Genomic DNA, 10726 nt, shown 5'->3' with positions numbered 1-10726 from the left:
CGATACTCTCCGCTATAAATCCTTCTATCTAATATTTCCTGCTGCTCGCACTCAAGAAAACTCTGGGAAGCTGTGGGGGTGGTGGGTAAACGCCCCACAGAATGGCGCCATGAACAGGGACTAAAGAAAAAAAAAAGGGACTAAAGAAAAAAAGGGACAAAAAAAGGGGGACTAAAGACAAATGAACAGGGACTAAAGACAAAGTAATAGGGACTAAAGATAAAGGAAAATAATAGTTTTATTACAGAGTTTTTTTGGTGAAAGTGCTGAGTCAGCCCTGCCAGTGGAAAGGCATGCCGGTGTTATGAAAAAAAATATATATTTTATATATATATTTTTTTGGTGAGGCAGGGGTTTTATCCTCGAGAGAAAAGGAAAGCAGACTGGAAGGATGTCCGATGCTGCAGCGAAATTCTCTTCTGTCAAAATTTTCTATCTTCTATCCCTTTCTCAATTTCTATCTGTGAAAAATAAGTAAGGTATAGGGTAGTAATATAGTTTAGGAAAAACTTAGAAGTGTAAGATTGTGTAGGAAAAAATAAGTAAGGCAACTAGACAGAAAAACTCTTCAATTTTCTAACTTTGGGGGCTTTGAAAGCAAACTGGGGGAAAAAATCTTTCTTTGGGCTTTACGGGTAGTAAAAAAGCTCTTCTTTGAGCTTATGGGGAAGAAAAAGTTTCCTTTGGAAGCTTTTGACCTGGGGACAGCTGAAATGTTAAGTCCAAGCGGCAGGAGAAAGTAATTTCTCCCTGAGGCAAAAATGGGGGTGTAAAAAGTCAAAGTTTAGAGTTGGGAAGTTTGGGGAAAAGTTGGTCTTTCTCCTGGGGGAAAAAAAAAACTTTCTCTTAAACTCTAAAGCTTTTCTTGAAAAACTTGGGAAAATCTCTCTAAAAAGCCTTAATCTTTCTCAAAAGCTCTTAAACTTAAAAACTAAAGCCTTTAACTCTCTCAGAGGACAAAAATTAGAATCACCTGAAGATATTAGTATGGGGACCACCTGTGATTAGCTCTAAGGGAAAACAACAAACCTCTTAAGACAGCAAAACCTCTCTAAGTTCTTTCAAGCTTTAACAATCCTCCCTGCAATGCAGGAGGCTGGAACAAGTTCCTAAAAACCTCTTCTAAGCTCTGTCTCTTCAAGCTAGTAAAAGACAGTGGGTCATAGTACCCTGAGGGAAACGCTTGGGGAGAGTAAGGGTAAAGAGCTACAGAGAGCCCAAAAGGGCTGGAAACTTTACCAGAGAAAAGCAAAAAAGCCAAGCTTTTCAGTTACAGCCGAGCTGAGGCAGCAAAGGTTTTGAGTGAGCATTTCAGAATAAAAAGGTGCTCCTAATCGCCCTAATGCAAAGATCCCCTGAAGCAATGCAAACTGTTAGCATTGTATCCTTGCTTCTGACCAAAAACCCAGAGGTGACTGGCCAGTGTCTGAGTTGGAGTGCATTTCAGGGATACTAGGGTTCCTGCAGTGGTAAACTTCCTGGAGCACAGAGCTGAGGCAGGAAGGTGCAGGACCCAGGGGAAGATTGCTAATGAATAAACAAAGCTAAAGCTGGTGGGAACGGCACAGTTGTCCACTTTCCTACAAGTCCCGGGGTTGATAGGTCCACAAATGCAAAAAGGAATCTGAGAAAAGCTTTCCTATCAGAGAAAGGACCTTTCTGGGAAAACAGTAAAGCTGAACTGTGTCTGAAGCAGTTGTGCTACTGAGTCAGAACGCTGTCTGGGGAAAGAGCCCAGCCAGGGCAGAACAGAACTATCCAGGAGTAAAGCTCTTTTCTGTCAGAGAAAGCATCTCTTTGAGAAAAGCTTTGTTTCAACTGACTCCCTGAGATGAGGGAGTGTAGCCCTGAGGGGTGATTGCCTCTGGCATAAGCTCTGACCTTGAGCACCCAGACGAGCAAACACAACCCACTGGGGGACTGGGACAGGTGAAGGCCTGATGAGGCAAAGCACCTGTCCTAATGGGAGTTTAGAAATGGCAAAAACCTCCCTTGTTAGATTTTCAGTCTGTACGCAAACCACACAGACCCCGAAAAAACAGACAAAAAGCCCTACCTTCAGTAACAGGAAAAGCCGCCACTGTAGTGTGGGAAACTGTTTCTGGGATAGAGGGGCTAAACTGAGACCAAACTGGATACTGTCTGGGAGAAAGACTCTGAAGAAACAGAGAAGGGACATAATCCTCCCCAGAAAATAATATGACCTGAAAAAGCTGCTAGAGTTTGAGGCTGATTAGGGGGAGAAAAAAAAGCCCCTACCTCCAAAGGCAGCTAGCAGAGGAACAGAGCTGCAGACAGATACCTGAAGCTCTGCATCTGGGCGGGGGAAGGAAACAAGCAAAATGAGAATAAGATCAGTGGGAGAAAAATCTCTCTGAAAGAGCTATGAAAAAGCTGTTGTAAATGATCTTGTTTTTCACTGACGGGCTAAGGCAAGCACAAGCCCCGAGGAAAGTTGCTATCAGGAATGCCAGCCTCAATGCCGGCTAACGAGGCAGGTGTGGTTCTGATCCAGGGCCAGTGTCTGATGAAGTTGAAACACCTGTTAAAGCCAGCTGAGGAGAATAGAAACCTCCCAATGTGCCATAGCTAAAAATGTAAAATGCTCGTTCAAATCTCCCATTACAAAAGCAAAAAACTTTGTTCAAACCTCCCGGGCAAGAATTTGTAAGCAAGTCTAGTAAAAGAGAACCAGTTGACTCTCAAACCCGATAAGAAATATGGGAAATGATATAAGGGACTGATATGGGACTGATATTATTATGGACTGATATAAGGAAAATGCATTCTGAGAAAGGTAGTTTTTCCACTAAAGATGGCGGAATTGCCCTGAAACACTTTTGTCAGCTCTAAAAATTAAAATACAGCCTTTAAAAGAATAAGGAGGAAAACCACCTAAGGGTTTAAGTGTCCGTTCCAATAACAAATTGAAAGGATACTGAACTAGGTGCTTCGTGGTTTGGGGCTCCGTTGGTAAAGTGTCTTATTTACCCTAATAGCTGTGAAAAGTTTTTACGGTAGTTGGATGACAAAAAGCTACTTCTATAAGAGCAAACAAGCCACTTTAAAATCCTTAAAACAAGGGAAAGCAGTTTATACACTGAACTTTGTCTTATATATGAAAAAACTTGTTGAAATTAAAAATTTTTTGCCTTTTGAACAAACTGCCTGCAATGAGTAATTCCTTTGCAAATCTAATAAGGAGTCAAGGAAACAGGCATTCAAAAAAGAAATGACTGCTTTACAGATGGAAAACAAACTTAAAATCTAGCTGTCTTACAAAAGAGTTGCTTTACCTAAAAGTTCCTTATAAGAAATCAATGCTAAATATCACCGCTGCTAATAACATCAGGAGTTAAAGCTAATGAAGTAAAAATACTAAATCCTGAAACTCAAGTGAAATGGAAAGATCCCTGCTCGGGATTATGAAAGGGTCCTGATCCTGTTTTAATATGGGGTCCAGGACATGTTTGTGTTTTTTCGAAAGAGGAGAATGAAGCTCGGTGGTTACCTGAGCGTTTGGTAAGGAGCGTGAAACTAAGAAGGGTCAGCTCCAATGACGTTCCTATAAAGGAACCAGAATGAAAGTGGCTCGATTAGTGCTTCTGAGGTTTTGTCACTGGTTAATGCAAACAGTGAGGAAACAGAGTTAGAGCTGTGCCACTTTTGGCTTTACTAGCTTCTTTAGAAAAATACCTTATATCACCTAATAGCTGTGCAGTATTGGCGAAGAGCTTTACCGCAGCTAAATATGATAATTTCACCCTCAGTGTGAAGTTTTTCAGTAGAGCAAACCAAAAGTACTGCTGTGATAGAAACGTTTGTCTGAATTGAAGTTCTTAGGGGAGCTATTATGAATTTGGGTGAAGGGACAGCCTCTAGTTAAAAACCGTTTACCGCTGACAGTGCATCTCTGCTGGTTTGAAAAGGCCCACTCGCAACTTTGGGGTGTGGCTTTGTCCTGAGAATGTTACAATCCCCTAGCAACAAGTATCACAACTCTATAATGACAACACTCACTAAATCCCAGTGCTTTATAACAAAGCTAACTATAAACTGTAAACTTTAGAAATGATGTACGTACTTCCTGTCTAGTTAAGAGAATCTTTCTGATAGATGGTGATAATAATTAAGAGTAAGAAGTAGAAAGACGAATATAAGATGTGAGTTTGTAAAAATTCTGTCTTGTTAGATCTGTTAAGAAATCTTTAGGTGTTTGCTAAGTTAGATATATGCTAATGGTAGCCTATATAAGTTTGTAAAATAGATCTATAGCGTTCCTTTAAGAATACAAGCTTGTAAGAAGTATCTAAGGTAGTCTTAAGACATGTAGTAATAAGCTTGTAAGATGCTAGTTGTAAATGTAAGTTTAAGAAATAAGTATATAAGAATTAATAAGAAATATATTTGCTAAAGTAGTTCTATAGTTCTCTTAAAGTATAAATAAGTAGATGTTAATGTTATATGTGAGTTTGTAAAAATGTGTAAATGTTGAGTGAGTTTATGCTTAAGCACATGTTATGTGGGTTTGTAAAGTGTAAATGTTAAGTGTGAGTCTATTCTTAATGTATATGGTGAAAACACCTGAGACACAGGAGATAGTGTCCTAGTAGACTGCAAAGTAGGCAGTCTGAATGGTTTCAAAAGCTCCAGAAGCCACTAAGAAGCTAAAAATGGTGGATGCCAGAACCAGCACAAGGCATCCGCAGCTGAGATCCGTGGAATATCAACGCAACACAGAAAAACCTGAGCTAACAGCAAAAACGGTGCGGTTTAAAATATTACTATAACTAAAAAGGTCTGTCTGTGAGAACAAAAGTTGCAGAGACGCTTGTTTGAACTAAAATTGTTAACAGCAAAAAGTTTTGGTTGTAAAACGTCTCCATATTTGGAAGTGAAAGCCTGATACCAGAATTTATTTCTTGTTTGAACTTTTTGAACTTAAAATGAGATAAAATTACAAAAAGATTTTGGTTATGGATTTCTTCAAATTTGGAAGGCTAGTACCAATATTTATCATTTGAATTTTGGTACTTAAATGAACAATAGAGATTTCATTGCAATGGGACAATTTTGAGCTTACTTAAAGTAATGACCTAGGAACTGTTTTCTGGAATTGGGTTAAAAATGGAACTGTTTAAATGAAGAAATTTATTGTTTCTACCTAGAATTAAGATGCAGTTTTGTGTATGCATGTATGCTTTATTAACTGGTAGTTCATGAATTGTTTTTGTGGAACTGTTTATGTAAGAATGGAATTACTTATGGAACTGGTTTTGTGTTACAAATGGAACTGTTTAAACAGAAGTTTGGGTTTTCTAACTAGGCTTGAGATTTTGCTTAAAATTATAAAGAAAAGGGAGAGTTAATATTCCTTAGTCTATTTAAATTGTTGTTTGAGTGGATTAATGTCATGTTTTGTTAGTAAGAAATGCAAATGGGGTATACTAAGAGACTACTTTTAAAGTGTGTAAAGAGTTTTTTTAAGAAACTGCTTTTGGATGTTTTGCTAAAAGTTTTCAAAGTGTTAATGGTTAGATTGAAAATATTGCTTTTCAATATGGGTTTGTAGGAATTGTATAAGTTTGGGTTCCTCTAACTAGGTTTGAGATTTTGTTTAAAAAATTATAAAGAAAAGGAGTTATGAGGTTGAATTATATTCGCAGAAACCTATTGATATTAATGCACCCTGGTTTTGTGGAGTTGAGGAAATGTTTAAGTTTGTGAATACATCGAAGTTTTTCCTATGTTCTGTTAACAAGAAAATTCAAATGACTGAGTTAAAGTTGTAAGACGGAGAAAATTGTTAACTATATATAGCACCATATATGCTAATTCAAATGGTTCTGTTAAGAGTTTGCTTTGAGTTGTAAGATTGAGAGAATTGTGACTATGTATAGCAATATTTATGTTAACCTGTTAATGGTAATGATGAAGCTAAGGGATTCTTTAAGTTTGTAGTCGCCTTAAGAGGTTTGGTTTAGAAAGGGCTTGAGGCAGCTAAGACTGCTGTGGTCACCTTGGACCTAATTCAAAAGAGAAATGCATTTATATATATCATCCTCTACTCCCATACTGGGAGGTGTAACAGCTATGGAGATTGCTGTAAGCCATTAATAGTTATTTTTTTTATATATTAAGAAGGGGGGACCTGTGGGAGCCCGTTCTGGGGTTCCTCGTGGCTTTACCCAGCAGGTCCGAATAGAGGATGATCAGGACCACGAGCCTGAGTGCAGGTGTCTGAGATGGCCTGCACTTGGCTGTGCTGGGGGAGGAGGTCTTTTGCTCCACCCCTTGGTGTCTCTATAAAAACCCTGGACCAGAGACAGTCCGGGCCCATTGGAATAGGTTCCAGGCCCTCTCGAGGCTATCCTTTATTTTCTATCTGTTTATCTCCGCAACATTCTCCGCTATAAATCCTTCTATCTAATATTTCCTGCTGTTCGCACTCAAGAAAACTCTGGGAAGCTGTGGGGGTGGTGGGTAAACGCCCCACATCCAATGAACTCCTCAGACTATGATATCTTAAAACCTATGTTAATATTTGAATATAAATTTTAAATTTGGATTTACTTTTCTAAATTCTATATATTCTCTGAGAACATATTTGATTTATGAAACTAATTTTGATTTTTCTAACTAGGGGAAGATTAAGATCTATTTTTAACAATTTGTCTTATACTTGACACTGTGAAGAGATTTAATTTTTTGGCATCCTACCATGGAGTTTCTTATGTTTAAGCAGTGTACTGTTCTTTAGTTCTAGTCCTGTGATCATCATTGTGGAGGGTGCACCAAACATCTCCTTGAGGACTTGTGGAAAAACAAGATAATAGGCTTCTCTCAGAGTTTTTCACTCTGGAAGTCAAGGGTTGGACCTGACTGTCTACATTCTAATCAGTTCAGTTAATGGCAGTTGCCCTTGGCCAGGGAGTACACTTTGAGAATCACTGCTCTGGAGAAATGTAGATAGCAGTGTAAGTAGGGGTGTAAAAGAAGAAGGATGTGCTGTATTTGCAGCAGTACTAACTGTGAAGTGTTAGATTGACAGGACTGTGGAGAGGAGCATGGCCAACATGGCAGGAGTCAGCCCATGAAAAATGATGGAGCAGACATGAGAGAGTCTGTAGAGCTGTGTCACTGTGGCAAGGGAGGGTGTTCTCTCCAGACCGTTAACCTACATGTGGAACAGCTCTGTAACTTAGCATAAACGAGGGACCCACAGTACGACTTAAGTTGAACATATTAGACAATTTGTTTTACTTACAAAGTAACTTTTGAAGGAGAAGAATGCCTACAGCCATGCTCCTTAAGTGGCTCTGCACTTGTTGAGTTAATTGGAGCGGAGTGAGACCGTGAAGGCAGACTCAGTGGGGAATCACCTGAGGTCAGAAGCAATGGTGTCCCCAACGAATGTCTGACAAATGTGCATTTTTCCTAACAAGGACTCATGATCTCAAGGTTATAAGTCAAAGTCTTTGTATAAAACTTTTGGCCTTTCATAAAGAGCAAGAATTTAAAATTGCATGCCATCAAGATGCAAAAACAATTATAAATTTGTGTGACCTTTATAACTGGAATTTAAATATTTACTGAGCTTCTCTCTTTTACGTATAAAAACAAAGGCTCATTGTGAATTCATTGTGTTACCTTTGAAAGCCTCAAATGTCTTCCAAAGGCTCCTGTTATTAAGGTTGATGATTCCCTGCCTCAATTTAAATCAAGGGCAACCTGAATTATTTGGGGCTTATACTATTTAACTCTATATTGACTACAGGCAAGTGACTATGGATATAGCTTCACTTATCCTCTCTCTATTACCCCCTTCTTAGTCTTCCCCTCCCCGTCTGTCTCTCTCTTTTGTGTTGGGACTGGAGTGTACATGCTCAGGAAATCCTCTATTACTGAGCCATATCCTCTGCTGTACTTCAGATCCCCGCTCTGAGAGATCAACGTGATAATTATACTTTTAAGGAGTTGCTATGGGGATCATCTTAGAGTGCACACAGAACCATGTTTGGTCCATAACTATCATTACCATACCCAGGAAGACTTCCATGACTGGAGTGAGAGACATGCAAGTTATAAAAGAAAAAATACTCAAAACTGTTTTGAATATATTTTATGCTGTATTAACTTTTCCAGAGGAGATCTGAGAAAAAGTCCCTTCACTGCAGATGCGGCACCAGCCACAGACCTAAGCAGTGATTCTGTCAAATGCTAGCTTGGTGAACCAGTGAATTTATTGGGGTTACTTCTGGGAATGTGGTTGAGGGATTGCTTAGCAGGAGCTTATATAACCCTGAAAACCCCTACTGTAGCATGGGTGACAATGGCGAGACTGCATGGGGGGAGCCCTGCCTCAGGAAAGCTTCTGTCCTCTCCTCCAGGACCTGCCGTGACCACATGCAGCTGGGGTAGCATACGGCTGAAGAGCAGAAGAGAGGCTGGACTCTTAAGGGAAGATGTCCTTGCCTTCCCTATCCATCTTTCTGGCAGCCATGTGAGCAGGCCTAAGCTTGCGAGATCTCTTGTGGGTAACCACAGCAGATCTGATCAGGATGGAAATGGCTCTTAGGCTCAGAGGATGAGGATTCCCAACCATCATTGTTAACCTAGAGCAGGACATGGAAGAACATGCTGGTAATTGTTCTCATCTTGGGAAAAGGAGGGTCTTGGTTAATTGGCCACATGCTCAGTGGGGACTTTCCTCTGAATAATACCTTTTACTTCCACTTTTACTTCCACATAATGTATTTATTTAGTAATTTATGTAAATAAATTTATGGGATTAAAAGTTACCAAGGCAATGCCTTTGCTTTCTATGAAAGAGGTCACCTAATTTTCTGTTTTGTTTTTTTTTTTAAAAAAAAATCACAAAATAATTAAATGATGAAGTAAAAAGTAGAAAAATAAAACATTTTATATGAAACTATTCTTATTTTAAAAATAAAGTTTATTCATTTTTCAAATGGATAAGTGAATTCAAAGGCGTGTTAATATCTAATTATTGGTTTCCATTGCCAATGGCAAACACTAATCTGACCTTGTTCTAAGATGTTTGCCTTTTGTTCCTTTTTCATTAAATGATTTTAAATTCTTGAGGGTTTTAATTTTGGGAAACACTTGCTCTATCCCTTAGGCAAGTTGCCTGTAATGACCAGTTTGGTAGAAGTTATATATCATTTTTTTTTTGTATTGCATTTATTTACAGAATTAATTTGTAAAAACCTACACTGTTATTTTATAATTAAAAGCAGTTTGTATGACAATTTATTAAGTTGTGAGAAGGACTTTGGGTTGTTAGCTGTGCTAATGAGCTACATGTCCATCAAGTTTCCTTCTTGGTTTAATATTAGATGAGTTAGAAAATCAGTTTTCTCCAATTGAGTAACACTGAATACATGAACTACTCCAGGACAGGCTTCATGTTCGAGAGTAGTTAATCAACATATTATGAACTCCACAGGCTGTGTGTGTGTGTATGTGTATGTGTGTGTGCCTGTGTCTGTCTCTCTGTCTGCTTTTATTTGGTTACTGTTTGTTTTCACTTTGGGTGTGGTTTTATTTTGTTCTCTTGGTTTTGTTGTTGTATTGGGCTTTTGTTTGTCTATTGAGAAAGAACTTAAGGTTGGATGGGTGGGGAGGGGGAGTAGATCTGGAAGGACTTGGAGGAGGGGAAGAATTGATAAAAATATATTTAAAATTAAAATTTGCTTTAAATAATAAAAATATAATAAAGAACTGAAAAGAACTTAAAAAAAAATTAAGACAGGTTAGAGAATCGGAAGTTCTGGGCTTGTCCTGAAGAAGCAAGCTGTTCATTCTCTTTGCAGGCTGCAAAGGCAACACTGTGCATCTGGGAGTCCCAGCCATCAAAGACATGGATTGGACAGATTGTTTATGGAAGTGGCTGAAAGCTGGGAGAGGCTGCGTGCAGACTGGGGGACTTGGAAACAGAACTTGTCCAAGATTGAGTTTATCATTCAGATTCTGGATCTCTCCTTTAGCATTCTACATCACTGGTGGGGGGACTCTCGTGCGGTGGTCTGTGGACCACACACCACACACATGCTAGGGCACAGTGGCAAGTGTGTCCTGCTGTCAGATACAGTGTGTAACAGTCGCTGCAGCCCGAAGTATACCTTCTGCTCTTCTGCCTGGAGTTGAGGAAACAAAAAGAAAACATGGTAGGGGAAGAAATTAGGCTGGGTGCAAACAGGCGAAGCCTCTCACTTAGACAGGTGGGTTTGTGGACTGAACCTTTCTTTCGATCTTCACACTAAACATCGGGTCCCCCATTAGGACTTCCAGCCTTTTAAGTCCTTCATTTCATCAACATGTACCTGACCTAGGTTTTAGAAGCTCAACTTCATGCATTCTAGTGGGTAAAAATTATCTAATTTTGTAATTTATGATTATCCCAGGGAACACATCTTCATGCTAGGTGAAGTTGGCAGAAAATTAGACTGCCAAAGAGGTCCATGTCCAAATCCTTGGAACTTGTGGATATGTTGCTGTCTTAGACATTGTTCTATTGCCATGAATAGACACCACGACTAAAGCAATTTATAAAAGAAAGCATTTAATTGGGGGCTTGCTTATAGTTTCAGAGGGTTAATCTATGACCATCATGACAGAGAGCAAGACAGCAGGCATGGGACTGGAGCAATAGCTGAGCATTTACATCTTATCTGCAAGTTAGAGGGAGAGAGGGGGGGGGATG

At 39.2% G+C, this 10726-nt stretch overlaps 1 long non-coding RNA gene across 1 annotated transcript; it reads left to right on the top strand.

The window, feature by feature from the left end:
• The first annotated feature begins 8131 nt into the window (after nucleotides 1-8131).
• On the top strand, nucleotides 8132-8801 carry LOC121832065 (uncharacterized). The gene is made up of 2 exons (XR_013042070.1): nucleotides 8132-8228; nucleotides 8391-8801. It is a non-coding gene; the product is annotated as an uncharacterized LOC121832065 (long non-coding RNA).
• The last annotated feature ends 1925 nt before the right edge of the window (nucleotides 8802-10726 follow it).

The sequence above is a fragment of the Peromyscus maniculatus genome, chromosome 9, assembly GCF_049852395.1.
Source record: "Peromyscus maniculatus bairdii isolate BWxNUB_F1_BW_parent chromosome 9, HU_Pman_BW_mat_3.1, whole genome shotgun sequence".
Lineage (NCBI taxonomy): Eukaryota > Metazoa > Chordata > Mammalia > Rodentia > Cricetidae > Peromyscus > Peromyscus maniculatus.
This window is presented reverse-complemented; position numbering and strand designations above follow the sequence as displayed.